This window comes from Canis lupus, chromosome 3 (genome assembly GCF_003254725.2).
Source record: "Canis lupus dingo isolate Sandy chromosome 3, ASM325472v2, whole genome shotgun sequence".
Taxonomy (NCBI): domain Eukaryota; kingdom Metazoa; phylum Chordata; class Mammalia; order Carnivora; family Canidae; genus Canis; species Canis lupus.
The window spans coordinates 84,714,137-84,729,818 of record NC_064245.1 but is presented as its reverse complement, the minus strand read 5'-3'; positions in this window follow the sequence as shown (position 1 = coordinate 84,729,818).

Here is a 15,682-nt window from a genome sequence, read left to right as displayed (position 1 = left end):
AGGAACGGGGACATTTGGAAGACCCCAGGTCCACAGTCACGAGGAGGCAAAGCTGGTTTGGCTGCAGGCAGCTTTGCTCAAGGACCCCAGCTTCCACCAGCTACATTAAACTCCTGCTGTGACAACAGGTGGCAGAGAGGCAAGCGGGGGTCTTGAGGTGTGGTGGAGCGGGTCACACCGGGGTTTGAAACTTCTTGAGAACACACATTACCATGTCAGACACACCTGTCCAGGGCCATCCCACCACTTCCCAGCTGTGTTACCTCGGGCAGGTCAACAAAGCATTTTTGAACCTCAGTCTCCACCTCTATAAAACTGAGGATAAAGTCACCGATTTTGGCCATCGATGTGGTGTTGGAAAGGCCATCAAGGTAGCATGGGTGAGGGTGCACGGCAGCTTGGTAAGCCCTAGATGAGAGCAAAGCACTGTTTGGGTAGCATTCACACTTGCCTACTTCCAAAAAAGGCCCACAAGGAAAGATAACATCCCTTATAAGTTTATGAAAAATGGAGGGGCACCTCAGTGGCTCAAGCACTTAAGCGTCTCTCTCTCTCTCTTTTTTTTTAAGATTTTATTTATCCATTCTTGAGAGACACACACAGACACAGGCAGAGGGAGAAGCAGGCTCCACGCAGGGAGCCCAACGTGGGACTCGATCATGCCCTGGGCTGAAGGCGGCGCTAAACCGCTGAGCAACCCGGGCTGCCCTTAAGCATCTAACTCTTGATTTGGGGCTCAAGTCATGACCTCAGAGTTGTGGGATCGAGCCCTGCATCAGGCTCCAGGCTCATCAGGGAGTCTGTTTGAGATTCTCTCTCTCCCTCTGCCACCCCTAGAAAATAATGAATAAGTCTTTAAGAAAAAGGCTACGAAAAGTAGAAAAGTTGATTTTTTTAAAAGATTTTTATTTGTTTATTCACAGAGAGGGAGAGACAGGCAGAGGGAGAAAAAGGTTGCTTGCAGGGAACCCAATGCAGGACTCGATCCTGGGGCCCCGAGATCACCCCCTGAGCTGAAAGCAGATGCTCAACCATCGAGCCACCCAGGTGTCTTGAAAAAAGGTTTATAAATACCTGTGGTGGCAGACCTCCAAAGATGACCCCCCCATGAAGCACGTCTCCATCATGACCCTGGAGTGGGGAGGGTGTTCCCCCAGTATTTCCCCTGGGGGAAGCCAGCTGCGTGTGTCAACTGCAACCACCAGCAGGCTCTGACATCAAGGTCCAAGCTAGCCACGTGGAGGGAGAGAGGTGCTCAGCTGGCCTCCAGCCATTCCAGCCATTGTGTGGGCCGGACACGTGCATGAGCAAATCATCTGGAACACTTACCCCAGTCAAGCCTTTAGATGAGTCCAACCCAGCCGCCATTCGATGAAAACTTCCTGAGGGTCCCCAAGCAAGAGCTGCCCCACTGAGTCCTGTCAACTCGCTCAACCATGAAAGGTAAAAATAAATTGTTTTGAGCCACAAAGTTTAGAGGTAGTTTGTTGACCGCAGTAGGTAACTGAAAACAGTGTTCTGGGCTAATAGCAGTATTTTTAATGAATGGGTGGTTAGCTTTGAGCTCCCTGGCATTCAAAGCAAAAAGGGGAGCAGGATGGGTTGTGCACCCTTCTTATTATCTTGAGTATTCTGATTGACCTGAATGGATAGTTCATCTGACTCATCTCCTTGTGGTCAAATCAGAGTTCTCATTAAAGTATCTTCCTTACATGGGAATCTCTCCCGTCTTTACCAAAATTACAGTGGTACAAATTCTATAATCTGCCCTGCTAGAGCAAACCGAAGAATTGCAGTTGTCACTCGCGAGAAAATGTTCCTTGCACCTGGCCCAAATCTTTCCGACTGTAGCTCAAGCTCCTGTTTGGTTCTCAGCGCATCTTCTGCCTCCTGCCTCATTCCCGTCCCAAATTAAGTCACAAACGGGCTCAGTGTCTCTGGGGTCCTAAGCAGCCAAAATTAATGATTAAAATAGAAATGCTGAAAATAGTTGAAACTGAAGCAGATTGGATGATTTATTCAAACCTTCAGGAAAAATTACTATTCAGCCCAGAATTGGAAATTAGACTTGTGGTTCCTAAGAATGCAAAACTTCCCTGGTGCTAACCCCCTACAAGGAAAAGGAAAAAAAAAAAAAAAGTAAAATACATACACGGGAGTCTTTGTGCCCTCTAGAGCCCATGCCCTGGGAGGTCAGGAATCATATCTGCGTCCTGGATAGCGCAATGCTTAATGCCTTACTGGTGCTTTAGCTTTTCTTCATTAAGTGACCTTCCAAGTCTACGATAATAAAAAACCTAAAGCTGAGTGTGAATCAGTGATTTCCATTCTTTGCAGTGTGACTTCAGTGAATGGGTGTGTTAACAGCCTGTGGGTTCCCATCCTCGGAAGATTGGGTTAGCACATGGAGTATATGAGGTCACCTCACTTACTTGGAACCTGAACGAGGCTCAGGCCACCCTAAGGAGGTAGTGAATTTTGTCTTTGCGTCATTGACCTCATCTCCTATACTCTTCGCCTCACTTGTCTTCATATCCCTGAACTGGACTTCCTTGTCTATAGTGAACCTCTGGGTGGGTGGCTGAAAGATTAGCAGAAAAGACCATCCTCAAGTCACAGCTGAGTTCCTTATCCTACATTTGCATAAATGCTTTCAAGTCACCAAGACGTTTCTCATCCGTATTTCAGTCCATTGTCTCAACAACTTCTGTGGAATCCTGTGAAATAATCCTATTACAAGTTGAATTGTGTTCTCTAAAAAGGTATATTGGGAGTCCTAACCCCCAGTGCCTGCAATTATTTATTTGAAAATAGGGTCTTTGCAGATGTTTGTCAAGTGAAGATGAGATCATTGGGTGGGCCCGGATGCAATACGACTGGTATCCTTATAAGAAGAAGGAAGTTTGCTCACAGACATGCACGGAAGGATGACAATGTGAAGACACAGAAGGAAGAAGGCCACATGAGATTGGAGCTCCGCTGCCACAAGCCAAGGAATACCTGGGCTTCCCAGAAGCTGGAAGAGGCAAGGAAGGATCCTGTCTAGTGGCTTCAGAAAGAAGTGCCTTGATTTTGAATTTCTACCTTCCAGAACTGTGAAACAACAGATATCTGTTCCAGTTTGGGGCACTTTGTTCCAGCAGCCCTAGAAAACTAATATACAGGTGTTGTCATTTTTCCTATATTTTTTAATGCAATGTTGTTGGGTACCTACTGCATACCAGACTCTGCTGAGCTCTAGAACTCAGACATAAGGGTACAGGTTGATACATAGTAAATCAAAGACCAGAGCCCACTTGGATGGGTTTCTGTGCTCATTCGGTGCTCTTCCCCAGTGTTCTCACACCCAGGGTCCACCCCCACCCATTACCCCTGTCTGGTCTGTGCCCATTCCAGCAACTGTCTGAGAGGTAGGCAATGCTGAGGCTGGAAGTGGCTTGGAAGATCTTATCCGGCCCCTGGGTGTGCCAGGTGCACCTCCCGAGGTGCAGAGGGGTCACGCTACCAAGTAGAAAGGCAGCAACCGAACTCCAACACATCCTCTTGCTCCCTGGCTCTGATTAATTCATGTTATGAATAAATTCAACAAACAACAAATGTTTGTCGAACGAACACTCAATTATTAATCACTGATAAAGAGAATGTGTTATACCTCCCGGAGGTATTTGAATGCAAAACAATGCCTTCACCCGGAGGAGCGAGTTTCTGATCATGGAACGTGGGGCTGAAGTTGGGGTGAACAAAGCAGGACAGGGAGATTTGTGTCGGGGGGTGAGGGTAGGGTCTTTCACTGACCTGGCGTCTCAGATCCTTAAAGCAACTTCAGTGTCTGCTTAGGATGGAACTGGCTAGCTGGAGAATTCTGGAGGGAGCTGAGGAAGAGATTGCTGTCCTCTGTACTTGGAGCGGCAGTGAAGGGCTGTGACCAGTGCCCTCCTGGATGCCGAAGGAAGCACTGGCCTCATTATATGCATGTACCATGACTGCTGTTTTAAACTCCAATACTGCTGAACAATTCAGAAATAGATCCATTATAGGTCTGCTTTCGCCCCAGGGCTTTAACACAGGTCACTAGAAAATCCAAGATTGCACAGTAATTCAAACTCTTAAGAGGGAAAGGGAAAAAAAAAAATCTCTCCCGCCCCCCAGAGCTCCTCCCTGCAGCCTAACAGGGAGCCCCTCTTCATTTCTGAGGTGCTTTGGCATAAATAGCTTTTATGTTGGACTTGAAATCTCAATTTTTCTCCAACTATTAATTGATAAGAGCAGCTCATTTTACCTCTCATGCTCTGAAGTAAGATTACAGGATAAATAAACTGGGTCAGGTTTAGCAGGATGGACGTGAACTGTTCCCTAATTCCCCTTAATCTCTGGTAGAGGAATAACTAGGATTTGGACGTCAACATTCAATAAGCAATTATGTCGCTCCTTCAAAGGCGGGCTAAATTAATCTGCCGTTCCCTCAAAGAGAATCCAATGAACCTCCAAACTTTGTCCTTTCATCGCCACCTCCTTGTCTTGTTCTGGCCCTTGAGAAGAGTTGGGATTGCAGGAGGGATTGCATTTGATTTATATTAATTTTTAGAGTATCAGGGAATCTCTTGTTTTACTTGAGACGGATCCGAGAGAAGGGGTCAGTAAACAGGGTTTTCTCAGCTGCAGATCACCACGCCGTGCTCAGCATTTCATGAGCCTGGCTCCTCGTTTTCACAGCGCGTAAGAATCATTATCTAATTATTAATCTCACCCTAGAGTTCCGAGGAGCTTGTGACGCCCGGTGAAGTTAATGAAGGCTTTTACCTGCGGATCCGCCGCTAAATCACAGTGATTGACCGAGTGCCCACAATATGGTAGGGACTGAGAGAATTGACGGAAGGGGAGAAGGAATTAAACAGAAGGAAATTAAGAAGAAGAAGAAGAAGAAGGCGTGGAAACGAGGCGGGGCGAGGGGCGAGGAACCAAAGGAAATTGCAACTTCAAAACATCTCATTAAGAAAATGGAACAGTTAAGGAAGATCTCACCAAGTAATCTGCTTAAACTTTAATTAATTATTCATTTATATATATTTATGTGGCACACTTTCTCTAGGGAACCCAATGTGCTTGGCAAACGTATTAAATAATTAACTCTCTCGAATCTGAGTGAAGTGAAGAGGGAGCAAATTTACTCCAGAAAAGGACCAGCGGGTTGGTGAGTGATGAATGTGTCTCACTTTGAAGCGGCAATCCCGTGTGATACCCACCAGTGGCCACGTAACAAAAGATGTCTTCTGGGGCTAAGATCACTATAGCGAGCCGTCCTAGCACCTTCCAGAGTAAGCGGCGCTTATTTATACACATAAATGATGATACATAGATAGACCAACAGGCAGGCACATCAATCGATGTGAATTATATAGGAATCCGGTATATTTTGAGGAAGGGTGTTGTTAGAAGAAAGTTAAATGGAGTGCCTTAAAAAAAAATACTGTCTTCCAGACAGAAATAAAAGTGAAGAATATTGGGGCACCTGGCTGGCTCAGTCGCTAGAGCATGCGACTCTTGATGTCAGGGTCATGAGTCCAAGCCCCCAAGTTGGCCAGGAAGCCCACTTAAAATAAAATTTTTAAAAAAATGGGAAGAAGTGTCTCAAATCAAGAACACTGAAAATGGCAGTAAATAAAATGAAATTGTGAAGGCCAAATGCCAAACAATGAGCAGTAGCATTTGGTAAGTTGTGCTTAAACAGATTCGGACTTCCTGAAACTATATCCTCAATGCATCGTTGACAGGGTACCATTTAAATATATATATATATACATATATATATATATATTTTATTTCCTTGTTGTGTCCTGTTGTGTTCTGTGGTCTACAGCTGCGGAAGTAGGTGGATTAGGCAGGAACATGTTGGTTCCTTTACATTAAAGCTAAAGATATATAGATATATATATATATCTATATATCTTTAACACCAGTGATTTAAACATCTTTCTGAAAAGTTTAGATGTGTCTCCCGATCAGTGGAGGGCAAAAACAAACAAAAAACTTGGGGAATTAAAAAAAGAGAAACAACAAAAAACAAGAAGCGAAAGCCGCAGCTGGTCTGGTGCAGTGTGTGGAGTGAGCCGGGCAACCACATACTCAGCAGAAGATTCCTGCCTCCTTGGGTCCGACTTCTGTTCACTGCATCTTAAAACTAGCAAATTGGAATCCCCCCCTTGCAGGAGGACAGACACGGTCCTGGGAGAGGTCAAGGTAATTGAAACCACTGCGTGCATTCCCTCATGTCCACATGGCCAGGCGACACATCACCCGGCAGCTCACGTGGAGGTTTGGCCACCTGCCCTATGGGAGGCTCCAATGTGAGAGAGACCCGCTCAGGAACAAGACAGATATATTCTTACCTACTTTTTTTTAAAAAAATGAAAGATGGTCTGAGCCCAAGAGCACCAGCAGGAAATTGAAATACAAAAGGGAAGGGTGACGAGTCTAAGGGAAGAAACTTTTTTAAAAGCAAATAAAACCACTCTATTGATTCCAAACTCTACCTGGAATGATGATGGCTTTCAATTTTTATTATATCTTCTTTTTTAAAGAGAATTCAGCTTCCTTCTCTCCTTCCTTTCTTCCTTCTCTTCTTGCCCCCTCCCTCTCCTTCCTTCCTTTCCTTTTTCTTTCTTTCTTTCTTTCTTCTTTCTTTCTTTCTTTCTTTCTTTCTTCTTTCTTTCTTTCTTTCTCTTTCTTTCTTTCTTTTCTTTCTTTCTTTCTTTTTTTCTTTCTTCCTTTCTTCCTTTCTTTCTTCTTTTTTCTTTCTTTCCAGCAACTTGGTGTGTGGGATAGAATTGGTTCTCTACCAATTTGCAAATGAGGACCTTTGAGCCAGTCCCCTGACCCTCTGAGCCAACTCTGTCCATTGAAAATGATGACAGCCACTCTCAGGATTGTCTTAAGGGTTAAACGAAATCCCTTAATTTCATTTAAGGAGTGGCTTGGGGTGGCTGGGGTGCTTTGCAAGCCATACAAATGCGGGGTTATTAGTATCAGTCTGGACAGGGAGGAAACTCTTACTGTCCAGGGCACACACTTCTGAGCGTCAGCATTGAAAACTCACGGCTATCTCCTCCCACCCCCTTCCATCAGACGAACCTGCCGTGCTGCTGCCCCTGGAACCTTCCAAAATTACGCTCCAGTTTCAGAGATGTTTATCTCCCATTATTATTAGCTTTTCCCCTTGAACTAACCCAGGTTTATCTGGCTAATTTCAACATTAGTCAGGCTTCCGTCTTTAGCTTTCATGTAAACGAACCAACATTTTCCTGCCTAATCCCCCTACTTCCGCAGCTGTAGACCACAGAACACAACAGGACACAACAAGACAAGCCCTCTCTTCATAGTCCTCCAGGGCCTATAGATAAATTTTCCTTCCAGAAGATAAATATGCAGGCTGCCTGGAGTGACTTCTGTCCAGAGCTTTCTGTTATTCACACGGACTAAATTCTTCTAACTCCATTCACATTTTCAGTACAGATCGCTTATATCTTTTAAGCTAAAATACCAAACGCTTTCTCAGATTGTGTCAGCCATGGTATTACCAGTATTTTAGGTAGTATTTTATTTATTATCCATATTGTGGATCTATTCAGTGATGCTTGCTGTATCTATCACATACATACACATATAGCTTGAGTCTGTTGCATATATTGCATACACAGGGCAATGACATGTCTTAGAGATGAGCTCAAACTTACTTCGTATGCATAATAAGTTTATATAAGTCATATATATTTTTTTATGGACACAAAATAAGTTTTAGCTCGTGTATGTCTAATCTCAACTCACCAGATTTAAATTTAGGGTGGTTAACAGGTACTTCCGTGACATTTCTAAATCCTGCATCTCCAATTATATAAAAGAAACATCTGCCTACCTTACCAATTTCACAAAAAAGAAATAGGCAAAATACCGAGACAGCTTGGCAGCCTCGAAGGGAGAGGTACCGCTCTTCAAATGATAACGCCGGGTCCCCCAACTGTGATCTCATTAAACCTCACAACACTCGGACAAGGGATTCAAGTCACTGCTTTTATTATTATTTTCAGAGAAAAGACAGTGGAGATCCAAGGAGACGTAGCCAATTTCCAAGGTCACTCACACACAGCATGGTAAAGAGGCTGCGGGCCAGTCGCCTTCAGCTGCTGGGCCGCAGCCCCGGCTGCAGAGCGGTGGCTGTCCCCGCGGAGGATGAGGACACCGGACCCCTGTCCCAGCACTGCATCCTCTTGGGAAATTTTGCAGGGCTTTTCTAATTCCTCCAGACGACAGTTAAGCATTCGAATGATTGCATTAGAGCTTTTAATACCTTCCCATCTCCCACCAAGTCTGAGCTGGGGAGAAGTGTTTCAAGTCTCAGGAGCACAGGAATCGAACACCGCTTCCTTTTTTATTCCTCTGCAAAGGAGGAAATGGGAAAGCCGTTTGTGCATTTCAAACCTCAAATTTCGAAGTCGGCTTGCAGAGTCATAAGCTCGACTTCCCTCAGTGAATAGAAAAGGATCGGCCCCTTGGTTGGGAGTTTTGAGGAAGGCTTGCGGGTGGTCATTTTTGTATGTATGCTGTGTGTCTAAATGGTTTGAGAAATAAAGCTGATTTTACGTTGAAAAACCACTAGCCATATTCCGTATAATATATATTTTTTAAATTTATGTAAATCTTCAAGTTTTTGGCAATGCTTATTGTTAGTTCACAAAACCATCTACACTAGATGTATTAGTTATAACTCCCGTATTACAGTGGCTTCAAGAGGGGGGGAGGGAGGACTTTGCTCCCCAGGGGACATTTGGCAATGCCTGAAGACATTTTTGGTTGTCACAACTGGGAGACAGGGTGGTGTGCTATTGCTGTCTACTGTGCAAAGGCTACGGTCTACTGTGTTAAACATACAACTCCCAGGACAGGGGCGCCTGGGTGGCTCAGTGGTTGAGTGTCTGCTTGTGGCTCAGATGGTGATCCCGGGGTCCTGGGATGGAGTCCCCCACTGGGCTCCCTGCAGGGAGTCTGCTTCCCCCTCTGCCAGTGTCTCTGACTCTCTCTGTGTGCCTCTCATGAATAAATAAATAAAATCATAAAAAATAAAATAACGCCCAGGACAGCCTACCACAATTAAGAATGGTCTCGGCCAAAACGTCAATAGCGCCAAGGTTGAGAAATCCTGCTCTAAGACAATCACAGTCAAAATTCAGGAAATAGTTGCCTTTCCCTTTCCTTCCCCCCGCCCCAGGATTCTGCTCCTCCAAGATTTATTGTTGTCTTAGAATGCTAGCCATTATGATAGCTTGAACCAAAAATATTTTTTTCAGGTCTTTTGAATCTCCCACCGTTGACTACCTGGGGGATGAAAATGCTATTATGATGCATTTTATTATTAGCATTATAAATGGAGCCCAGAAGTTTATATTTTGAATTTATCTATATTTAATCTCGGTTGTCGATTGAAGCCCTGGCACGCAAAGGCCACACATTATCTTTTGGGGGAGAGATTATGCCAGTTGGTGGGATGCCTTGTGTTCTATTAAGGTTGCAGCCAGGCTTCCCTGTCAGGCCGTTACAGTTAAACACATTCAGATCTGCAAGCAGCGAGCGCGAGCTTCCTGCCCAAGTGGCTCATTGTGCACAGAGGAGAGAGCAGATCCGGACCAGCGGAGCGTGACCCTCTGCCACCCCTGAGCATCCTCCCTATTATCCACTCAGGCCTGGGAGGCCAGCCTGCTTGACAGCTCACAGCTGTCGGGGGACACCTGTAATTGAGTCAAGCTGCTGACCAGGGACTGCGTAAAGGCAAGAACAAGAACTTCTAAAACCCTCTTCCTCATCAACCTCTGAGTCCCACAGCCCACACTGTGAAATTGGATGTCTTCCGGTCCTCCACCCATCCTCCCCCACCTGTCAACTTGGCTTCTAAGGGCAAAGCTCCTTTATTTAGGATCCACAAGGTCTTTGCTCACTCTACTCCTGCCACACTGACCTTCATTCTCATCCTCATGCAAGTCAGACTCTCTTCCACCACAGGGCCTTTGCACAGCTGTTCTCATTTCCTCAAGCCCCCCGCCAACCCCATCCCTCCACGTCACCTAGTTAACGCACCTGTTCATTGAACAGATATCAGCCCAGGCATCACTTCTTCAAGGACACTTCCCAGACCTCTGTAAGTCAAATCCTTCTAATTACCCACTTCCATCGTGCATCATATTCCTCCTTCAGAGTGTTCGCACTGATGCAGTTTTACAGTTATTTGAATACTGTCTGTTAGAAAAAAAAATACTGTCTATTAGGACACATTATGATACCCTGAGCGCCAAGCACAACACTTGGCACATAGTAGGTGCTGGGGGGTTCTTGCCTGACCATCTAATTAAACAAATGAATAAGCAAATGAACAAATGAACAAACGAATGAAGAAATGAAAGAATCCTAAGATCTAAAATCAAGAGCAAAGCCATAGATATGAAACCGTGTATGTGACATCTGGACTGTCACTATTTGGTATTTAGATTATTGAGAAGAGCAGAAGAGAAACCTTGCCTACAAAACATGCAAATGAAAAAAAATTGTATACTGCACTTAGAGTGTCATTAAGTTAGAGAACAACTCCTACACTCTGCTCTAAGATGAAACCAACATCCAGATTCTCATGGCAAACTTAGCTTCCCTACAATTCCCTTTTCTTCTTCTCCTCCATCCCACTGCTTCCTAAACGTGAAAAATCCACATCTGAGCCATTTCTTTATGTTTCTTGGGCGAGGTCAACCTGCCTTCTCCAGTCGTATGTTGTGCAATACCCAAGAGGCCAACACTACCATTTGAGATATTTAAATATGACTTTGAGAAATGAGTCTGTCTTAGATATAAAAGCCTACAGTCACCGTGATGAACATGACTGTAATGTTTAAAATCCCTAAATAAAGAGATGCAGTACTTCCTGCATATTCATTGCTGAAATGAATATCATATATGATTCCTGATTTGGGAAGTATTCAAATAAGGCAGTGGAAGGGAACGTGGATTGACTCACTTTTATCAATGAAAACAACTGCACTCGACCAGAGGAAGAACTGTCTCCTCTCGTATCAAGAGCAACGTGTGCACGGGAGGCAGTTCTACATATTAGTCTCTGAGCAAAGCTTTATTTTTATATTATTGTGTCATTTTATGCACAGTCCCCAAGTGCCCTGTCAGTGACAGCCACTCATTAAATCACTTACACTATCATATAAAAATAAAGATGGATTTTAAGCTACGCTGAGCCCATCAGTCGGTCAGCAAATACTGATTGCTCCCCAGGGGGTCTCAAGAATTCTTATAGATGAGAAAGGTGTGTATTAAGGAAATATATGGTCCATTTCCCTGAAAGGACTTGGGAGCTAATCTAAGTGACAAAGAGATGAGCCTGTAATAAAAATAAGATTGTTCAGATAAATACCATCTTGGCAAAATGGATTGAGGGTCAGCAGCGAATCCTCTTCCCATTCAGCCAATATGACTCAGGTGCTACTCTGGACAGAGTGGGGAAGCCATTCCGTGACTATTATTAAACAGCTTGATGAAAGCCTAGAAGGTCATGACCCCGAGTGAAGAGGCCCTAAGAGGTCAGCTTGGTTCATATACAGCAGAACTCCTCCAACTTGGACAGGCGAAACCACAGGATGAACTTGGTGCATCGTCCAGAAAACACCATTTCCCCTTTCTGGCATAAAACGTGTAACATTTTTCAACATGGAAATGGACCTGGCTATGTCGGGGAGAAAAAGAACAACAACAACAACAACAAACTCTGGGAAGAGGCAGATCCACAGGAGCTCTCGTGGACTGAAGGTGGGAGAACGGATTGGTTCAACCACTCTGGAAAACTGGAAGTACTAGGTTAAGATAAGCCCAATGCATGATCCAGCAATCCACTTCTAGACATCTACAGTCCTGAAGTCATGCTCAGGAGCACCACAGATATTTATAGGAACATTCATGGCAGGGGCGCCTGGGTGGCTCCGTCAGTTAGGCCTTTGGCTCAGGGTCCTGGGATGGAGCCCCGCATCTGGCTCCCTGCTCAGCAGGAGTCCTTTTCCTTCTCTTTCTGTCCTTCCCTCTGCTCGGGCCCTCTCTCTCTCTCTAATAAATGAATGAAATCTTTTAAAAAATTAAGAATATTCATGGCAGTATTGGTCATAATAACCAACAACCGGACAAAGCCTAAACGCCCCTCGACAATGAAATGTTAAAGAAATTGTGATGTGCTCACGTATAGACACACAGCAATGGGAATGAGATGAGAGCTGCCCAAAGTATCATAGGTGAATCCCAAAAATGTGTTGAGTGGACAAAGACCTGCACAAAGAAATAATGTTTGTGTCCATTTACATAAAATCCCCAAAGAGCCATAACTGAACAATCACATCAGTGGTCAAAATAATGGTTGGTTTCAGGGCACCTGAGTGGCTCAGTCACTGAAGTATCTGACTCTTGATTGTGGCTCAGGTCGTGATCTCAGGGTCGTGAGATTGAGCCCCGAGGTCTCCACACTCAGCTGCAAATCTGTTTCTCTCTCTCTCCCTCTGGCCCCCCTCACTCCCCTCCCTCGCGCTCTTTCTCTCTAAAATAAATAAATAAATCTTTAAAAAATAATAGTTGGTTTCCTTTGGGGAAAAGATAATGAGGCACAAAGGGGTGGGGGGCTGCTGCTGGGATATTCGTTTACCTGGTGGCCATATGCCTTGTGATAGTTCATTAAGCCGTATATTTGTTTTGTGTACTTTCTGGAATGTATGTTATACATACATTATATTTCAGTGATTGAAACCTCTTCTTAAAGCATGTGGCCCTTTGGAAATAAAAACACTAGCGTTCAAAGAAATCTATTACTTGCAGGTGGGACTACCTCCCACCCCCAGCAGCCGCAATTTTGCTGAAATATTTGCTCATCCTTTGTAATTTTTTTTTAGAGATTTTATTTATTTATTTATGAGAGACATGGAGAAAGAGGGAGAGACACAGGAAGAGGGGGAAGCAGGCTCCCTGCGGGGAGCCCAATGCGGAACTCCATCCCAGGACTCCAGGGTCATGACCTGAGCTGAAGGCAGATGCTCAACCACTGAGCCACCCAGGCGTCCCTCATTCTTTGTAATTAAGCTCAAAAGACATTGGCTCAGGTGGTAGCGGTTGAGGGGAGAGGAGTTATCTAAGACCTGGGAGCTGGAAGGTGGTAGGAGGTTGGCCGGGTTCTGTTTCCTAGCCCTGGGAAGAATCCACCAGGAACACTATTGCCTGGGAACTGTGCCAAATGTAAACACTTAAACTGGGGCTACTTGGAGAGGCTGGAAACAGATAAATTAGGATTTGGGTATAAGTAGAAGCCAGAGGGCAGAGCCCGGCAAATGACACCAAAGGACAGATCTAACTGGCAAGGCAGTAAAGAGGGAATAACTGGAGATAAGCTGCTGAGGACGGACTCTAAGAGCAGGTCACAAAGGGAAGATGGGTCAAGAGCTGGGGCCCCAGGGGGCTAGGGCTGCTTCTCCCCACGCTGCCATGTTCTGGCGTTAGAACCCCCCAGCAATCAGAGAAATCGGAATTTGAACCTGGGCTTCCAGGTGGTGAAGAGGGCATAGTTATCAAGGCAGGAGGATAGAACACGTTTTGTCGAGCTGATTGTTAGCTTGATTTATGACTTCTGAGTATTTGAGGGTATGGATGCGGGCCTCTGCTGTAGCCTTGCCCCAGGGCCCATGGACATTGGGGCGGACCTGCTAAAACCTCATATTCCTCACTTAGGAGAAATTGCCTCTCTGGCAGATAGTATGCTTTGCTCCCTTGCCTGAGCTTTACAAGAATTTTCTGGAACACCGATGCTTACGTATCCATGCCTGATATTAGCTCCCCCCCCCCCCCCCCCCCAGCTATGGGCACACTCCACACTGAGGTATCTATGCCAGTAAAAGTGCTGCACGGGACAGGAGCAAGTCCAGGGCCTTGTAGGAACACGTAAGAGGTGCCCCAGTAGTCAGTACACCGGGGAGGGGGGCCATCGTTTGACCGTCAGCACGACTTACCTGGCTCTGTCCTGACCATAAGGCCAGAGGCGGTGAAAGGTTTCCAAACTCTGCTGAAACCAATACAGCTGCTGTCCCTGGCAGGCTGCAGACCTCACACTCGAGGCCCTGCAGAGCGGAAATGGAGTGGTTTGGCCAGACTTGCCCGCCTCCTGGTGCACGCTGCTCACTGCCTCTTCTGTAAGCGTGTGACTCTCCGCTCTGTGTCACACTACTGGCAATCGAATTTGGCCACTTGATTAAAGGTGGAGGTAAACAGCACAAAGGAAGCGTTTGTGGTCATCTCCGAAGTTGCTGGTCTGATGGGGGAGGCGGCAAAGACTTCGGGGCAAGGGCCAGCAAGCCTTCACCCTAAAGCACCAAACCAAATCCTACCTATTTCAGGCCTGTGGGTCATCTGTCGTAACCACGAAACCCTGCTTCGAAATCAGCCACGGCGCAAAGGCAGCCAGAGACAATAGAGAACGGAGTGATGGGGCCTGTGTTCGAATAAAACTTTATTTATAAAAACAGGTGGCCGGTGAGATACCACCCACGGGCCATTGTTCGCAGCGTGTCTTAGGGATAAACGCCCCCCGAGACTAAGCCAAAAACCATAGGAAGTGAGTTGATTTTCTGAGTCGGTGAGAAAAGCACCACCGCCACCACCGCGTAACCTGCTTAAGGGGGAATCTCGTTGAGAGGCCTGGGCTCCGCGGGTGGAGCCGGCAGGGAGGCCGTCTAAAACACGAATCTCAGCCCCAGAGCCTTTCTCAGCCCCAGAGCCTCCGGGGCTCACGGCCACCACGGGGCTGGCTCAGTCACCCTGCCAACCCCTCCCACACCTTGTCGCTCTCGCACACACCACACTGTTCAGCGTGTGTCCTTGAGAGCTGGGCAACACAGGTGGGTCTTCCAGCCTTTGCCAGTGCTGAGATGCCCGTGGTCACTTTCAAACTCGGTTCATCCTTGAGGACATCATTCAGATGTCTCCACCTTGATGTTTCCCTGGCCCCGTTAGGTTGGGGTCACGTCCACTCTTCTCTCTTCCCGACCAACCGACCGTGGCACCCTAGCCAGACCTCTACTTGGTCAGTACCAGTCGGAGGTGGCGGCTCCTAATTGCTCTCCGCTGGCTTAGCCCTAGCCTGTCTCACCCACTTGCTCCTTCTCCACTAGGCCGTGAACTTTCAGACCAGGCGGTGCCTTGTGACTCTTCCTTCGCCCGATTTTTTAGCACTGGCCTCTGAAGTGATCGTGCTGCACACATGCTTGCACGACTCCTAATTCGGTGCGGAAACCGGTGGTGCCGGGCACCCCGGGGGCTCCGTGGATTCGCCGTTGACACCGTCTGCTATTTTTTCTAAGATACTTTCGGTGCCTTAATAAGCGACTCTTCCCAACAAGGCACTTGGGAGCCGTTCATAAATGACAGAACGATATTCAAATCAAATCAGGTCCAGAGGTAAATACACAAATCTCCCCTCTACCTACATTATGCGCTCCCTTCATCAGGAGAGAGGGTTGTTTTAGTTTACACAGCGGTTGTGTATTTATGACATGCATTTTCTCTTTGAAAGACATCTCATGAAAATCTCCTCCCACCAGGCGGGGGGACCAGGGCG